Here is a 19,264-nt window from a genome sequence, read left to right as displayed (position 1 = left end):
GTTTCCACAAAACATTTTCTTCTCAGTACCTCACAACACTCCAGGTTGCATTCAAGTATCTAAACATTAAATTGGATTCTATAAGTAAATATCCATAATTATTCCTGTCAACCAAAAATAAGATTAATAATAAAAAGTTGCTGTTTCACCTCGCCTGGCCCAGCCTCAGGATCCAGGCGGAGAGTTCCAGTGTCGGTGGGCCCAGATCTCTGTGCTGCTCTATGGTGCCGGCTGTGTGGAGTTGGGATGCACTGTGCTTGCTGCAGGTCCTCGTCCTGGATACAAAACGTCTGGAGAGTCCCGGCAGCGTCCTGGATGATCTCTGCAGCCGATTTATTTTGCATCTTCCCAGCGAGGAGAGAGACAACACCATCCGCATTTGCCTCCAGATGAACTGGCCCACTGGTCTTACTTGGATTTCTACATGCAACACACACCAGGACTACCTCAGTGCAGCATAAGAGACTGCCAAAGCCATCTTCAGTCATTGTCCATTCCTGCTGCCAAAAGGTGAAGATGTGGAAAAACTTTTGGATGGATGGAAGGAGTATAAAAATCAACAAATGGTGTGATTATTCTTCATGAGACACTTGAGAATGTGCCACTGGTTCAAGGTTACCTTGCAAAGTCAGGCTAGGGAGTTCCAAAAGGAAAGGTAAATAAAGAAGTGCCCCACAACTATGCTGCCAGAGAGGTCTTCGAGGAAACTGGTTTTGATATAAAAGACTATATTTGTAAGGATGATTTCATTGAACTTCGAATCAATGACCAACTCGCTCTCTTGTACATCGTTCCAGGAGTTCCAAAAGACACAAAAACCAAAAGAGAAATTAGGAATATTAAGTGGTCCTCCATTGAGAAATTGCCCTGTCATAGAAATGATGTGACTCCCAAGTACAAGCTTGGCCTGGCACCTAATAAGTTTTTCATGGCCATTCCTTTTATCAGGCCATTAAGGGACTGGCTTTCTCAAAAGATTTGGAGATTCCTCAGACAGTGACAATGGTTTTTCCTCAGCTATTAGCACAACAGCTAAACCCACGGTAGAAAAATTGAGCTGGACAAAATTCCACAACAGCCAGCAGCTGTTTCCTGAGGGTTCTCCTAGTGACTAGTGCTTAAAGCACAGGCAGCCGCTGCAGCAGAAGCCGCAGTAACCATACGGAAGTGTCCGAACTTTTCAAAGCAAAGAATCAAAACCCGAGAGGGAATGGCAGGAAAGAGTACCAAGACTCACCTAATCAGAAGAAGAGAACAACCAGCCAGCAAAGCTGCAGAGTCCCCTTGATGAAATGTGAAAAGAAGCTCCGTCCACAAAAACTTCAGGACAACTTTGAGACAGATGCCGTCTATGATGTCTTGTCTTGTTCTGGTGAAGACTCGTTGGTAGAACACGCTGAGGGACATGCTGTGGTGAGTAATGGACATTGCAAGGTCCCATTTTCATCTAGAACATTTCTGAGTTTCAAGTTTGACAAAAATGCTATAATGAAAACCTTGAGCCTTTGATAGCAGTGAGTATACTGCAGAAGGCCAGAGACCTGTTGCATTTGAGCGGACACCTCCTCAAGCCTTACCTCTCTCAGCACCAAGTGCTTCAATTGCTGTTCCTCCTCAGAACAAGACAGCTCCCAGGACACTTTCAAAGAAAGTTTCCAATCCCAATTGGTCCAGCATTTCAGATTGTCCCACACAGGTCTCTAATTAAGCCTGGAATTTCTCACCATTCAGAAACTGGACCGCAAATGCTATTGTTAGCTTATTTAGCCATTTCCCCAATTTTATTTGGGCCCCTACAAAGGTATTATTCACCCCAAACCAGCCACAAAAAAACCATAGGAGAACCATGCCCCATTTCCTTTAAGGGGGGTCAGAATAGAAACCTCGTTTTTGGATACCATTACCCTGGTCATTGTAAAGGTTTCAAGCCTTTATGAGATAGGTGTCAAATATGAGGAGTAAAAACAAAACAAAACCTAGGTCAAATATAAGAGGTCACCACTAAGCACTAAGAAAAGAGAGAAGTGAGTCAAGAGGAAACAGAAGAATCAACATTTACAAGTGGACCTTGAAACCTAGATACAAAGTAGTAAGCCAAGACAAGCAGCCACAGAGGTGCAATGGCTGTTGTCCTGAACAACAGTTTTCACAGTCAAAATTGCATACTTAACTTATTCATTAAATGTTGACATAGAGAATATGACAATGGCTTTGCGTGACAAAAAAGAAATCAATATGAAAATGGCACAGGACAGCCGTTGCAGTATACTGAGATCCGTAGAGACAACTGGGGCAAGAGAAAGCCAGATGGGCACTGGGTGACTGGGTGGCAAAGGAGATCCTAAGAAGCCAAGAGGCAAAATGTCTTCATCTGCATTCTTTGTGCAAACTTGCCAGGAGGAGCACAAAAAGAAGCACTTGGATGTTTCTTTCAACTTCTCAGATTTCTCCAGTAAGTGCTCAGGGCGGTAGAAGACCATGTCTGCTAAAGAAAAGGGGAAATTTGAAGACATGACAAAGACTGACAAGGCTCCTTATGAAAGAGAAATGAAAACTTACATCCTTCTAAGAGGGAGACCAAAAAGAAGTTCAAGGACCCCAATGCACCCAAGAGGCCCCCTTCAGCCTTCTTATTCTGTTCTGAGTACCGCCCCAAAATCAAAGGAGAATAACCTGGCCTATCCATTGGTGATGTTGAAAACAAACTAGGAGTATTGTGGAACAACACTGCTGCAGATGACAAGCAGCCTTATGAGAAGAAGGCTGTCAAGCTGAAGAAGTACAAATAAGACATTGCTGCCCACAGAGCTAAAGGAAAACCCCATGCAGGCGGTGGCCAAGGATGACAAAAAGAACAAGGAGGAGGAGGAAGAAGAGGAGGAGGAGGAGGAGAAGGTGGTGGTGGTAATGTTTCTAGAGCAGTTTTTTTTTTTCTTGTTTCTAAAGCAGTTAATCACCTCTACACAACTCTGTTGGCTCCAATTCCTTAACAATCCTATTTTATTATGGATCTATTAAAGGTGTGTACCTCCCTTACAGCCCAACTACCTTAAATAGGAGCGAAAGGAGATTAAGGAGAAAAAGAATGAAACCTTCCAGGTGTCAGGAGTCTAGGAGATCATCTTTGCAACAGAAGAAGCCACACCATCTGTGGACCAAACCTGGAGGTCTCCACTGAGCTCACTGCGGCTGCTAAATGCTCCAACTCCAATGTGCCATGAACTGTAATCTTACCTCCTCTCCTCCTCCTCCTCTTCTTTCTTCTTCTTCTTCTTCTTCTTCTTCTTCTTCTTCTTCTTCTTCTTCTTCTTCTTCTTCTTCTTCTCTCTTCTCTCTCTCTCTCTCTCTCTCTCTCTCTCTCTCTCTCTCTCTCTCTCTCTCTCTCTCTCTCTCTCTCTCTCTCTCTCTCTCTCTCTCCCCTCTCTCTTCCTCCTCCTTATCAATGATTCTTTTGGTAATACAATACCGTGCCCAGAATCTCCTGTCTTTTGTCTTGGGCTGATCTTTCGTCTTTCTCTGAGTCTATCTAAGACCCTTATCAGTTTGTATAAACAAAGTCCCAGTGGGGTCAAGCATTCCAAGACTGTTTTCACCTTGGGCCTAGACTAAGGCAAGGTCACAGTCTCTTCACACAACTCACTCCTTTTAAAGAAAAATATTGAAATGTATGGCTGTGTAAGATTTATTTGTTTGTTTTTAAAGCTACTGTTTCATAATTTCCTTTGGGTAGAGTTATGAAATCAGTCTCTAGTTAGTTAAGATAGATATTCATAGTAGTAACTGTAACTTTTACCAAAACAATTCAAGTTCAGGTTTTTTCCTTGTCTTATTCTCATTTCAAGAACTCTATTTGAGATTCAGCAATTCCCCAGCAGCTTTGTAAATATAAAGGTCTGAAATAATCAGAGCTTCCTGGTTACTTTATTTGTGTGGATTTGCTGGTTCTTGACCACCTCAGGATCAATGGTTCCAAGTAAACAATCGTTGGTAGCACATTTCTTCTCTAAAGTGGAATGTCGGGGAAGTTATTTTGTTTGTAGGTAGTTTGGTTTTTTTATAAGTATGTATTTATTTACTCTTAATTAGTTAAGTTCCTATGAGAGAATACTAATAGTATTCCAAGCCTAAGGCAAGTAAACAATAGCTGTTTCCAAATACATCTGTGGATGACAGAGTCATGTTACTATGTCAAAAAATTGACACCTCTCTTAGAAATAGTTGTGTCACAGTTCTCTGCATCTCTGTGTCATAGTGAAATGGAGAAAAATCAAACAATGGTCACAGAGTTTGTCCTGCTTGGATTCTGCCTTGGCACAAAGATTCACCAAGCTCTCTTTGCATCTATTCCTCTGTTATGCCTTCATCTTGCTGATGGATGGGGTCATCCTTGGAATAATCTGTCAAGACTCCAGCCTCCACAACACGTGTACTCTGTCTTCTCCCAGCTGGCCATCACTGACATCGCCTAGACCTGCAAAGCAATGCACCAGCTGCTAGTCAAGCTCCTACATGCATCTACTGCCAGATGCATGACACAGAACTTTTTTTTTTTTTTTTTTGACATCCATGCACAAACTGCCCCTCCTAGTGGTGATGTCCCATGACAGGTATGTGGCCATCTGCCACCCACTCCGATACTCTTCCATCATGGGCTAAAGAGACTGTGCTCCTCTTATTATCACATCCTGGGCGTGTGGCTCACTCCTTGGCATAGTTCATATGAGCCTCGTCCTGAGGCTGCTCTTCTAGGGATCAAATGAAACCAATCAATTCTCCTGTGAAATCCTGTCTGTCCTCAGGCTGGCCTCTGTTGACACTATACTCCACCACACTCTACGTCATCTGTGCTGCTTCAGTGCTCATCTTAGACCTTATGCTTTGGTGCTGGTCTCCCACAGACACATCCTGGTGTCTGTTCTCAGGATGCAGTCATGGGAGGGTCTCAGAAAGGCCTTCTCTACCTGCTCTTTCCACCTGGGTGTGGCTGGGCTCTTCCTTAGCATCACCATCTTCATGTACTTGGCCCCCAAGTCCCAGCACCCTGAGGAGTAGCAGAAGATCTCTTTCCTGTTTTACAGTTTAATTAACCTCATGCCAAACCCCCTGATCTACAATCTGAGATGCTGAGGTCAAGGGTGCTCTCAAGAGGTCACTGTGCAAAGAAAGTCATCTTCAGTTGGTGTGATGTTTGAAACACAAGCCTCAGTACTTTCTTCTGATGTTAGCCTCCAGTCGTGACTTAAATACGGAGACATTCTTGTGCTCACACAGCCAACATTTCACCACTTGTACTGGATATGTGAGGATTTTTCCTCAAATCAAGCAATCTGTTCTCTGGTGAGTACTAGCTGCATGTCCTCCAACTGAACTCTAGCAACTATCTCATACTGTATAGTGTCAGATCTCATGAGTTAGGGGTTCTTTCTCACAAGACTAGCCCACTTCAGATGGCAGTAGCATGCCCCATTTATGAGCTATGCTTCTGATTGATTAGCGCTAATCCAGGATTCCAATTTCACATTCACTACACTCTCAGGAGTTCTCAAAGTTGTTCTGATTATATCCCTGTTGGGAAAACAAGACCCATACTAAATGTAAAAGGACAGGATAATGCAGCCCCGCGTGGGTAGTTATGAGCAACCACAGACGCATGTTGTGCAGAGGGGCACTTATCTTTTGCCCTGTGTCTCAGTTAAAGTAACACTGGCAGCCGAGAAAAAGGAACCCTAACATAAACACTGCCTCCTATGTTCACAAGGCCTATGCATACCAAATAAACACCTGCAGTTAGAAACCAAAATCAGTCAGGAAACGCATTTCAGAACTGCACCAGCCCTTTCTACCCAGGCGCTTCTGCTATGCTACCCTAGAGAAACAACCTCCCATATTTTAGTTGTTCCTCCCATACTAGTGAGATGCCCCTTTACAAATCTCCCTGATGATGTTTTACCTGGAGCACTGATCACATTCTCCTGCTTTAGTTAGGTTTTATGTGTATTACTCTCAGTTAAATACTATGATTAAATTCTAGAAGTACTTTAAGCATAAGGCCTTTGAATGTCCATAAAAAACAAATAGTGTTAGCATATAATATAATGTTTTTATTATTTTTCAATGATTTATTTATTTAATCAATTTACAGCCTGATCACAGCCCCCTACCTCCTCTCCTCCCACTCCCCTCTCACAATCAATCCCCCAACGCTCCCTCCCCTTCTTCTCAGAGAAGCAGAGGGCCCCCCATGGGTACCAACCCACCATGGCAAATCAAGCCATAGCTGAACTAAGTGCTTCCTCTCCCACTGAGGCCAGACAAGGTAGTCCATATATGGAAAAAGGATCCAAAGGAAGGCAACAGAGTCAGAGACAGCCCCTGCTCCAACTGTAAGCGGACCTACATGAAGACTGCCACATATGTGTAGGAGGCTTAAGTCCAGCCCATGTATGCTTTTAGTTAATGGTTCAATCTCTGTGAGCTCCTATGGATGCAGGTTATTTGACTATGTAGGTCTTCTAGTGGTGTCCTTGACCCCATCAGCTTCCTCAATCCTTCATCTCACTCTTTGATAAGAATCCTCAAGCTCAGCCTATTGTTTGACTGTGGGGCTCTATATCTGTTTTCATTAGCTTCTGGATGAAGCCTTTCAGAAGACAGTTATTCTAGGCTGCTTTCTGCATGCATAGTGGAATATTATTAATAGCGTTATGGGTTGGCCATTCCCTTGAAACTCTGCTCCATCTTTATCCCTATACATTTTGTAGGCAAGACAAGTTTTGGGTCAAAAGTTTTATGGGTGTCTTGGTGTCCCCCCTTCCTCCACTGGAAATCTCATGTAGCTACAGGAAGTGGTGACTTTAGGCTACTTGCCCCCTCTTGCTAGGAGTCTCATCTAGGATCACCCCTATAGTCTCATGGAAGCCTCCCTCACCCAGAGATGCCACACACACCAATTTCCATGCTGTCTTCCAGTCCTCACCACCTCTCTGCTCTCCCCACTCATGATCCCCAACTCTTTATCCCTCTTACACCCAGATCCCTCCCTCCATCTACTTCAGATATCTATTTTATTCTCCCTTATGAGTGAGAGTCAAGCATCCTCCCTTGGGCCCTCCTTGTTACTTAGCTTCTTTGGGTCTATGAATTATAGTATAATTATTTTTCTACTATACAACTAATATCCAATTACGAGTGATTACGCATGGTGTGTGTCTTTCTGGGTCTTGGTTACCTCACTCCGGATGATATTTTCTAGTTTCTTCTATTCACCTGCAAATTTCATGATATCTTTGTTTTTAACAGATATGGAATATCCCGTTGTGTAAATTCACCACATTTTCTTTATCCTCTCTTTGGTTGAGGGACATTAAAGTTGTTTTTAGTTTCTGGCCACTACAAATAAAGCTGCTATGAATATAACTGAGCAAATTTCCTTGTGGTATGATAGAGCATCTTTTGGGTATATGCCCAGGAGTGGTATAGCTGGGTCTTGAGGTATCACTCTTCCCAATTTTCAGAGAAACCAACAGATTGATTTCCAAAGTGGTTGTACAAGTTTGCACTCCTACCAGCAATGGAGGAGTGTTCACCTTTCTCCACATCCTCACCAGCATATGCTGTCACTTGAATTTTTTATCTTAGCCATTCGAACAGGAGTAAGATGGAAACTCAGAATCTTTTTGATTTGCATTTTCCTGATGACTAAGGATGTTGAACATTTTTTACATGCTTCTTGGCCATTATATATTGCTCTATTGAGAATTCTCTGTTTAGCTCTGTACCACATTTTTAAAATTGGGTTATTTGGTTTGTTGGTGATTAATTTCTTGAATTCTTTATATATTTTGGATATCAGGCCTCTGTCAGATATAGGGTTGGTGAAGATATTTTTTCATTCTGTAGGCTGCCATTTTGTCCTATTGACAGTATCCTTTACCTTACAGAAGCGTTTCAGTTTCAAGAGGTCCCATTTATTAATTGTTGATCTTAGTACCTAAGCTGTTGGTGTTCTGTTCAGAAAGTTGTCTCCTTTACCAGTGACTTCAAGGCTACTCCCCACTTTCTCTTCTGATAGATTTAATGTATCCGGTTTTATGTTGAGGTCTTTGATACACTTGGGCTTGAGTTTTGTCCAGAGTGATAAATATGGATCTATTTGTATTCTTCTATAAGCAGACCTTCTCTTAGACCAGCAGCATTTGTTGAAGACGTTTTCCTTTTTTTCCACTGTATGGTTTTTGGCTTCTTTGTCAAAAATCAAGTGTTCATATGTATGTGGGTTTATTTCTGAGTCTTCAATTTGATTCTATTGATCAACTTATTTGGTTTGATTGTTAATTGTTTGTTTTTAGTTTTCTTTTAGCTTTCTGAGAATGATTTCTCTGTGTTATCTTGGCTGTCCTGGACTCACTTTGTAAACCAGACTGGCCTTGAACTCACTGTTGTAGGCTTGCCTTTGCCTCGTAAGTGCTAGGATTACAGGAGTGTGCCACCATGCCTAGCTTCAATCTGTTTTATGGCAAAACCATGTAGTTTTCAACTACTATTGCCCTGTAGTACAGCTTGAAATCAGGGATGGTGATACCTCCAGATGTTCTTTTATTCTACAGCATTGCTTTTTTGTTTTGTTTTGTTTTATTTTGTTTTTTTCAAGACAGGGTTTCTCTGTGTAGCCTTGGTTGTCCTGGGCTCACTTTGTAGAACAGGCTGGCCTTGAACCTACATCGATCCACCTGCCTCTGCCTCCCAAGTGAGGATTGTTTTTATCTATCCTGGGTTTTTTTTCCCATATGATGTTGAGAATTGCTCTTTCAAGATCTGGTTTTTTAAGTGTTATAGTTTTGATGAGAATTGCTCTGAATCTATAGATTGCTTTTGGTAAGATGGCCATTTTTCTCTATGCAAATCCTATTAATCCATGAGCATGGGAGATCTTTCCATCATCTGATATCTTCTTCAATTTCTTTCTTCAGACACTTGAAGTTCTTGTCATGCAGTTCTTTCACTTGCTTGGTTAGAGTTACACCAAGATACTTTATATTATTTGTGGCTATTGTGAAGGGTGTTGTTTCCATTATTTCTTTCTCATCCCAATTATCACTTGTGTAAAGGTGGGCTACTTTTTAAATTAAGTTTGCATCCAGCTACTTTGCTGAAGGTGTTTATCAACTTTAGGAGTTCTCTGGTAGAATATTGAGGGTCACTTACGAATACTATCATATCTTCTGCAAATAGTGATATTGTTGCCTTCTTCCTTTCTGATTTGTATCACCTTGATCTCCTTTAGCTGTCTTACTATTCTAGCTAGAACTGAAAGTACTGTAGTGAGGAGATATGAAGAGTGTAGACAGACTTGTCTTGTCCCTGATTTTAGTGGGATTGTTTTACTTTTCTCTCCATTTAATTTATTATTGGCTATAGGCTTGTTGTATATTGCCTTTATTTTGTTCAGATATGTGGCTTGTATCCCTGATATGTCCAAGACTTTGAAGATGAAGGAGTGTTGGATTTTGTCAAAGGCTTTTTCAGCATCTAATGATATGATCATGTGGGTTTTTTTCTCTTTGAGTTATTTTATAGGGTGGATTACATTTGTGGACTTTCATATATTGAATCACATCTGCAACTCTGGGATGAAGCCTACAGGATCATGATGGGTGATGATTTTGATGTGCTCTTGGATTCGGTTTGCAAGCATTTTATTGAGTATTTTTGCACCAATGTTCACAAGGGAAATTGGTCTGAAATTCTCTTTTTTGGTTGGATCTTTGTGTGGTTTAGGTATCAGGGTGACTGTGGCCTCATAGAATGAGTTTGTCAATATTCCTTCTGTTTCTGTTTGTGGAAAACTCTGTTCAGATCTAGTCAATGGATAGCTCATTCTCCACAGTTGTGGGGAGAGAAAGGACTGCCTCTGACATGAACTCTGGTGCCCTCAATTTGATCTCTTCCCCTTGGTGGGGAGACTGGGTGGCATACAGAGGAAGGGAAAAGACTTGATAGGCTATTGTCATATGGTGGGGGAAGAGATCCTCTTCTGTCAGAGGTCTAGCAGAGAGGAACATGGCAGAAGACAGAAGGAAGGTGGGAATGGGAAGATACAAGTGAAGGAATAACAATTGCGATGTAATCTGAATAAATTATCATAAATTAAAATTGTTTTAAGTATCTGGCTTTTTTTTTTTTTTTTTGTAAGGAGACTTTTAATGACTGCTTCTATTCCCTTGGGGATTATAGGTCTACTTAAATTGTTTATCTGATCTTGATTTAACTTTGGTAAATGCTGTCTATCAAGATAATTGTCCAGAGCTGGAGAGATGCTTCAGTGGTTAAAGAGGACTTGTTCTTCTTGCAGAAGACCTGAGTTCAATTCCCAGTGCTCACATTGGTGGCTCACACCCATCTAGCTCCCAGGCACTCCTATGTTGTACATTAATATTAAATAAATAAAGAAATCTAATTATTTTAAAAATTGTTCTTTTATTTTAGATTTTTCAATTTTGTGGTGTACAAGGTTTTGAAGTAAGACCTAATGATTCTTTGGATTTCCTTGGTATCTGTTGTCATGCCCCCCTTTTCATTTCTGATTTTGTTAATTTTAATACTGTATCTGTGCCTTTTAGTTAGATTGGCCAAGGGTTTGTCTATCTTAATGATTTTCTCAAAGAACCAGTGCTTGGTTTTGTTGATTCTTTGTATTGTTCTCCTTGTTTCTAACTATTGACTTCATCCCTGAATTTGATTATTTTCTGCTGTCTATTCCTCTCAGGTATGTTGACTTCTTTTTGTTCTAGTGCTTTCAGGTATGTTTTTAAATTGCTAGTATGAGATCTCTCCAATTTCTTTATGAAGTGCTGTGAACTTTCCTCTTAACACCGTCTTCATCACATCACATGAGTTTGGGTATGTTGTGACTTCATTTTCATTGTATTATAGAAAGTCTTTAATTTTCTTTTTTTATTTCTTCCATTGCCCAGTGGTCATTGAGTAGAGAGTTATTCAGTTTCCATAAGTTTGTAGGTTTTCTGCTGTTTCCATTGTTATTGAGTGCCAGCTTTAATCCATGGTGGTCTGGTAAGATACAAGTAGTTATTTCCATTTTTGTATCTGTTAAGGCTTGCTTTGTGACTGACTGTAAGGTTAGTTTTGGAGAAGATTGCAAGAGATGCTAAGGAGAAGGTACATTCTTTTATTTTTGGGTGAAATGTTCTTGTTCTGTATTTGTCTTTTAGGACAATTTGATTCAAAATGTTGGTTAGTTTCATTACTTATCTGGTTAGTTTCTGCCTGAGTGGCCTGTCCATTGGTGAGAGTGGGCTGTTGAAGGCTCCCAGTAGTAATGTGTGGGGTTCAATGTGTGATTTATGCTTTAGTGGTGTTTCTTTTACAAATGTGTGTGCCCTTGAATTGGAGTCATAGATGTTCAAAATTGAAACATCATCTTGATAGTTTTTTTTCCTTTGATGAATATGAAGTGTCCTTCCTCATCTTTTAATTTGGTTGAAAGTCTATTTTATTAGATATTAAAATGGGTACTCCAGCTTGCTTCTTGGGCCCATTTGCTGGGCAAACCTTTTCCCAACAGTTTACTCTCAGGTAATATCTATCTTTGTTGCTGAGGTATGTTTCTTTTTTATTTTTTCTTTTAGACTTTTTAAAAATTATGTATATAGTAGTCTGCCTACATGTGCACCTGCACACCAGAAGAGGGCATCAGATAACATTATAGATGGTTCTGAGCCACCATGTGGTTGCTGGGAATTGAACTTAGGACCTCTGGAAAAGCAGTCCATGCTCTTAATCACTGAGCCATCTCTCCATCCCCTGAGGTATGTTTCTTCTATGCAGAAGAATGATGGATCTTGTTTTCACATGCATTCTGTCAGCCTGTCTTCTTATTGGGGAATTGAATCTATTGATGTTGAGAGATATTAATGACTAATAATTTTTAATTCTTGTTATTTTGATGCTGGTGGTGGTGGGGGTGTGTGTGTGTGTGTGTGTGTGTGTGTGTGTTTCTCTTCTTTTAGTTTTACTTGTGTAGGGTTTTATATTTCAGGTGTCTTCTTATGTGTAGTTAGCTTCCTTGGGTTGAAATTTTCTTGCTAATATCTTCTATTGGGCTGGATTTATGGATTGATATTGCCTTAGTTGGTTTGGTTTTTTTTTTTTTTTCATGGAACATCTTGTTTTCTCCTTCTAAGGTGATTAAGTTTTGCTGGGTATAGTAATCTGGGATTAAATCTGTAGTCTTTTAGAGTATGCAATATGTTGGCCCAGGCCTCTCTGGTCTCTGTTGAGTCTCTATTGAAAAGTCAGGTGTAATTCTGATAGTTCTGCCCTTATATTTTACTTGACATTTTTCTCTTACATCTTTTAATATTCTTTCTTTGTTCTGTACATTTAATGTTCTGATTATTATGTTCCAGGAGTAATTGTTTTCTAAGCCAATCTATTTGGTGTTCTGTAAGCTTCTTATATGTTTGTAGACATCTCTTTCTTTAGGTTGGGGAAGTTTTCTTCTATGATTTTGTTGAAAATATTTTCTGCATATTTAACTGAGGGTTTTTCCTTCTATTCCTTTTATTTTTAGGTTTGGTTTTTTTTTTTTTTTTTTTTTTTTCATAGTGTCTGAGATTTCTTGGATGTTTTGTGTCAAGAAATTTTTTGATTTAACAAATTTTTTTTTACCAATGTATGGATTTCTTCAATTGTATCTTCTACACCAGTGATTCTCTCTTACATCTTATATTCTGTTAGTGATGCTTGCATCTGTGATTCCTGTTCTCCTCCATAGGTTTTCCATCTCCAGAATTCCCTCAGTTGTGGGTTTTTTATTATTGCTTCTTTTTCCACTTTCATGTCTTAAACAATTTTATTCATTTCCTTCACCTGTTTAATTGTACTTTCCTATATTTTTTAAAAGAATTTATTCATTTCCCCTTTAAAGGCCTTTATCATCTTTATAAGATTTGATTTAAGGTCATCTTCTTGTTCTTCAGCTATGTTAGAATATCCAGTGCATGCTGTAGTAGGATAACTGGGTAATAACAGTGCCATATTGCCTTGTCTTTTGTTGATTGTGTTCTTAGGCTGACCTTTAGCCATCTGGTGTTAGCTGAATGTTCCTGATTCATCAGGGAGCCTTGGAGCTGATAACAGAGCTCAAGAAACAGCCTGCTACTCACCTCTGCTGGCTGTGCCCAGGTGGGCCACGTCACTAAATGCTTTTATTTCAATTAATATTCACTGCGCTGTCAGCTTAGTCCATCCCTATACTTATGTGGCATTTTTATTCTTTAAAATAATAAATACTAGCCAGAAGTTGAATTGCTGCTTTGTTAAAATTTAAATATTTTCTCCTGGAATGAGTGACCTTAAGTCTTAGGAAGTGCATTAAACTTATGAAGCTCTGGAAGAAAACACAGTTCACAAGTCTCAAAATGGTCCTGAATTTTACAAAATGCAAAAAAAATCAGTCTCCAGAATTGCATAAGCAGTGACAGTTGCTATAGAGAAAGACCTACTGTCCCCTCATTCTGTCTTCAAGTTGTGTAGGCAGTTTCAGAAATGCAGCCTTCACCTATATTTAAGTAGACTCTTCAGACATGAAAATGTCTTTTAAATCTGCACTCCTGTAAGAAACTCTCCAAAGTTCATTGGTTCATTAAACTAGACTTGGGTGGGTCTGTTTTGTTGGCTTGTCAACTGTGCCTTATCTGGGATAAATGCTTGTTTGTCTCCATCTTCCTGGGAAAGTCAACACAAGCTAAAAGCTATCTCAGTTTACTATTAATACACCATAGGAAATTTGAAGATCTTATTGTCAGCAAATGGGCAATTAACCTTATTTTCAATTTGGTTGCCATTTAACTTTTTCTTGAATAATTTGTATGAAACTGAATAATGTGTTCACAAAAAATGGTGAAAGGAGACATAAGTGTCTTATCCTATATCTTCAAGGATAAGCTCTCAATTTTTATCTATTTAGGATGTTGATTATGGATTTGTCATGGATAGCCATTTATTTAGCTACAATCATAACTAATTTGTTGGGAGATTTTTTTTCTCATGAAGAGCTGTTAAATGTTGCCAAGTGCTTGTCTGCATATATGTGCCTTCATTTGATTATTGTTTATGTCATGCTTATTAATTTATGTGTGCTGAACTATCATTACACCTATAAATTATACCTTTTGATTATAGTAAAGCATTTTTTAGTGTACAATTAAATTTGGATTGCTTGTAAAAAAAAATTTGAATGACAGTGATAGCTATTGCTGTTATGTTTTTTGAAGAAAATTTTTAAGTTTTAGTTTTTGTTGTAGTCCCAAATGTAAAGCTTTATTACTATTCCCTAATTTTCTAGGTTTATATAATCAAATGTGTATTTATCATACAGAAATGTTTTCAATAAGGCTCTGCCCATCAATATTTTCAGACTACTACTCCATAGAAGCAATTTTCTGATTTCTCTAGTTAAAAATAATGCAAACATTTGTAAGCATTTTTTTCAGTTTTACTTTGTTTCCTGTGTTATTCTTATCTACATATGTTTATGTTTTCCATGTGTCTATGTTTCACAGTGACAGCTTGTGGAAACAGAGACTGTCCTGTCTTGCTTATACACTAGAAGAGATGTGACTGGGGTGATGTTTCCTAAATTTTAATTTGTTTACAATTATGAAATGTTATGTTTAACTTGACCCGACTCAAACTTTCATTCAGTCTGCTAGACTAGAATGAGTCCTTGCAGCTGGTGTTTACATTGTGATGATTTCTGATGGTTGCTATGGAGTTTTATTGACATTAGTTGCAGTTCTCCTGGATGCAAAAACAAAGATAAATATTTATGTCAGGTCTTCCATGCATAAGGCTTTTTATATAAGAAAGTGTTTGTTTGGTTTCCCCTGAAAACAGTATCATTTTTCTCATCATGGGTGCATACTCACAATTGTGGGAAAGATATGAGAATCTCCCTTTAATCCCCAAAGATCAGGTCACAAGGTAAAAGACTCACTGCCATATAAAATTCAGTGTGGCTTCAACTATAATTATTATTTTTTTTCCAATGTCCAATATCAGAAAGAAATGAAAATGCTTTTAGCATCTCCAGCTTCCTGGGAGACACAGTAACTCATAAGGGAATCCACCTCGTAGAGTCTCTCATCTTGCCAGGAAGTCTCAGTCTCTAAAGCAGGACAGCCCCACCTTTCAGTAGACGATGCATAAGCACTGACAAGTAGTGAGCTACATTTGTGATTCCTACCTTAGAAAGTGCTGCCTTAAAAGAAAGTCCCCCAAAGCCTCTCTAGAATACTTTAGCCTCTCCTTGGACTCCCCAATCTTCTTATGACTCTCAAGCAGCTTTCACAACACTGCCCCACCTTAGAATGCAGCGTGCAAATCAGATGAGTTTGAGTCTTTTTTTTTTTTCTCTCTTTCTCTCTCTCTCTCTCCTTGTGTGCTTCAGCCCAAGGCACCCAAGGCCCATCTAAAGCAGGATGATTTGCAGACTGGATTCCAGGAACAGCTCCACTAGTTCAGCTTGCTGGAATCCTCCAGAGATTGGGAACAATACTATTTGGGAAATTGTGAGCTTGAATAATGAGAAGAATTTAGAGACTCTAATGATAGTTGTAGTCTCAGAGGTCTGCTCAGTAGTTATGTTTCCTATTTGTGTGCTGGGGATAATAACAGAGACAGAAAAGCAGAATTGCCTCATCACTGCTTCCACCAGAGGTAGGCATGCAGGGTATTTCACTGCGCAGTCCTTCCTGTGACCCCCCTCAAAAGCTGCCAACTAGACTGGGGCCTGAGAGAATGCTACCTCCCATCCTGAGTATGCAGCTGCATTTCAGTCAGGAAGGTTTCTGAAGTTCCATGAAAGATCTGAGGTGACAGGATCTGTACCAAGCTCCAGTTGTTTCCTCTTCTGAAACCCTTGGGTTTGATGTTCAGATAAGAAGGTTGCCTGGGTTTCCTTAACTACCTAAGTCCTCTCCGCATTGTCAAAGCATCTAGGCTATGGTCTGCTGTTTCTATTTTTAACATGCTTTATTAATCAGGAAGAGAAATTATTGTCTTTATGGACGCCGAATTTACATGCTCATTATTCTATATAAATAGTAAGTAATTTCTACACTGTGAGTTTGCATGAGGTACATGAATCATTTTTCTACTTAACAAAACTATAGAAAAGTAGAACATGTTCAAGAATGATGTTCCATTTCAGTCAATATGTGTGTGTGTGTGTGTGTGTGTGTGTGTGTGTGTGTTGCCTATTTCATAAGGGTTACATTTAATTCTTGTCGATACTATCAAAATACATTGCTAAAATTATGAAAAAGAATTATTTCAATGGAATATGAGGCCAAATAAATGTCAAGTCTATGTCTTAAACATACTTTTCTTTGAACACAACTTTAAAATTGTATTCAAGCACCTAGAATATGCTGAGAAAAATAAGTACATGTTAGATTTTCTGTAGCCTGGAGGGTGCATTTTTGGTATAGGTATGGAAAAGGACACGGGTGTCTGTGATCATGTGGCAAATAAGAGAAGGATGAAATATCAAAAAACTAAGTTTTCTGCTTAGAAGACTTTTTCTTTCTTTCTTTCTTGTTTTGTTTTATTTTGTTTGTTGTTGTTGTTGTTTGTTTGTTTTTGTTTTTGTTTCTCAAGACAGGGTTTCTCTGTTATCTTGGCAGTGCTAGACTAGCTTTGTAGACCAGGCTGGCCTGGAACTCACAGCCATCCGCCAGCCTCTGCCTCCCAAGTGCTGGGATTAAAGGCGTGCGCAACCAGGCCCAGCTAAGATTGGGAACTGAACTCAAGACTTCTGGAAAAACAGACAGTTTTGCTAACTATTGAGCCATCCCTCCACCTAGAGGGCTGTGATGTTTAAAGTTCATCTTTATATGAATCGCTTTATCCTGAAGATATTTTTACAATAAATTCTTCATAATACTGGCTTCATCAACCTGGCCTACTTTGTATTCTCACATTGCTCGGTGCCTAAGATGCCACTTAATAGACACATTAGCCGGTGGTGGTGGCACACGACTTTAATCCCAGCACTTGGGAGTCAGGGGCAGGCAGGTCTCTGTGAGTTTGAGGCCAGCCTGGTCTACAAAGCAAGTCCAGGACAGTCAAAGCTACTCAGAGAGATGCTGTCTCAAAAACTAAACAAAACAAAACAACAACAACAACAAAATAGAGTCATCAATAAGATGGCCTGGAAGAGCCTCTCTTTATAGCAGGATGTTTCTTGTTCTTTCATACGTGTAATCAGGCTTCCATTCAAGTTGCTTAACTGATAAACAGCAGGGAGTTATATTTTAATTCTGTCTGGCCCATGTCTTCTACAGATGGCCATCGAACTCTGAGATTTGCTTCTCTAAATATGGAGTGTTGAAATGTTGAAGTTTTGCATATAAAGAAAAAAAAATCCATCTTTCTTACTTAGATATTTATTCTAGAAAGTTAAAGCCAACAGAAGACTTTTTATCTGGATAACAGTTTGTACACTCATAAATTTTGAATCCCACATTTTTACATCAATGTACATCATAATACCTGAATTTTATAGTTGCGATTGAAATACATATCAGTGGGAAGTCCTTGTAGACATCTTGGTAGTTAGCTTCCATTGGTTGTTTTAATCAGTACTAGATATGTCAAAAAAAAAAAAGTTATCAAGTAAAGATGTAAGAGAAATAAATAGTAAATTCACGTGCTCAACACATTGCAAACTCTCTAGTTGGTCTCATCAAATGTCAAAGATTTTACTTAAATACGCTTCACAAGAAAGAAGTTCTTCTGGGTTTTAGGGATTATTTTCTATAAAAAGAAAGAGCTGAATTAGGATAATTGCTAGAGACTGTATCTTTTTTTTTTTTTAATCTGTTCTCACATATATACCGTTTATTTTTTTCCAATTTTTTTATTAATTTATTCTTGTTACATCTCAATGTTTATCCAATCCCTTGTATCCTCCCATTCCTCCCCCCCCCCATTTTCCCATTATTCCCCTCCCCTATGACTGTTCCTGAGGGGGATTACCTCCCCCTGTATATTCTCATAGGGTATCAAGTCTCTTCTTGGCTACCTGCTGTCCTTCCTCTGAGTGCCACCAGGTCTCCCCCTCCAGGGGACATGGTCAAATGTGAGGCACCAGAGTACGTGAGAATAGAGACTGTATCTTTAAGAAACTATATCTCAGCTGGGCATATTGGCACATGCCTTTAATCCCAGCACTCGGGAGGCAGAGGCAGGCAGATCACTGTGAGTTCGAAGCCAGCCTGGCTACAAAGTGAAGTCCAGGACAGCTAAGGCTACATAGAAAGACTCTGTCTCAAAAAAAACAAAAAAAAAAACAAAAAAAAAAAAGAAGAAGAAAAAGAAAAAGAAAGAAAAACTATATCTTATAAGATGGCAAAAGTTAGCTGGTTTCCATTTACTTATGTATTTGTCACACAACAAACATCTGGGATACAAAATATTTGCCCCCACTGGTGTAGAATGAATCAAAACTGAAACAATACTTCTAATAGAATGCTCTAAGTTTTTGTTTTTTCAAGACAGAATTTCTTTATGTAACCTTGGCTATCCAGCCTTGTAGATCAGGCTGGCCTCAAACTCAATAGAGACCCATCTGCCTCTGTCTCTGCCTCTCTGAGTGTGGCACTACAGGCATATCCCACCACTCCCAGTTCCAGAATCCCTAATACATCTGGACATACAGTCCAATATTTTTCTATGCCTTCTGTACTTAATAATTAAATTTAGACAGCATTTCAGTCTAAAAATTTTAACATTAACCTAATGGTAAATAAGCCTGCCATGCATGGAGTTTATTATATTTACCTTAGATTGTTAGATTATATGTATATATTAGATTATTATATATAAGTTAAAGAATTTTCAGTCAATATAAGTTTCCCATGTATCGGTAATGCTTCTTTAAAGGTAGGGACAGCACCGGTTGTCATTAAAGGAACTATTTCTTTGCAAGGTATGGTATTAAAAGAGTTATATTGGTCTAAAGTCTGTTCCATGCTTTCTAGGTCTAGCTTTGTGAATTTATGTCAGGAAAATTTTTCATGCTACACCAAAGTACAAGTACATAACACATGAGCTATAGAATCTAAATATTCTTTATTTCAAGTTCAAGATGTAACTGAAACACAAGCAGAGAAATTTGTCAGTCATGTTCCTTCTTTGTAGGGTCACTTGCTCAAGAAAAGGGATCGTTACCCAAATGCTA

General features: G+C 39.1%; 3 pseudogenes; all 3 read left to right on the top strand.

Annotated features, from left to right (window-relative positions):
• The first annotated feature begins 221 nt into the window (after nt 1-221).
• LOC127194808 (m7GpppN-mRNA hydrolase-like) lies at nt 222-1,509 on the top strand (annotated as a pseudogene).
• Nucleotides 1,510-2,325: 816 nt separating this feature from the next.
• Nucleotides 2,326-2,889, top strand: LOC127194807 (high mobility group protein B1-like; annotated as a pseudogene).
• A 1,682-nt stretch (nt 2,890-4,571) lies between these two features.
• LOC127194806 (olfactory receptor 2A1/2A42-like) lies at nt 4,572-5,185 on the top strand (annotated as a pseudogene).
• Nucleotides 5,186-19,264: the final 14,079 nt, after the last annotated feature.

The sequence above is a fragment of the Acomys russatus genome, chromosome 10, assembly GCF_903995435.1.
Source record: "Acomys russatus chromosome 10, mAcoRus1.1, whole genome shotgun sequence".
Lineage (NCBI taxonomy): Eukaryota > Metazoa > Chordata > Mammalia > Rodentia > Muridae > Acomys > Acomys russatus.
The sequence above is the reverse complement of the archived record's forward strand: the minus strand, read 5'-3'. Positions and strand labels throughout refer to the sequence as shown.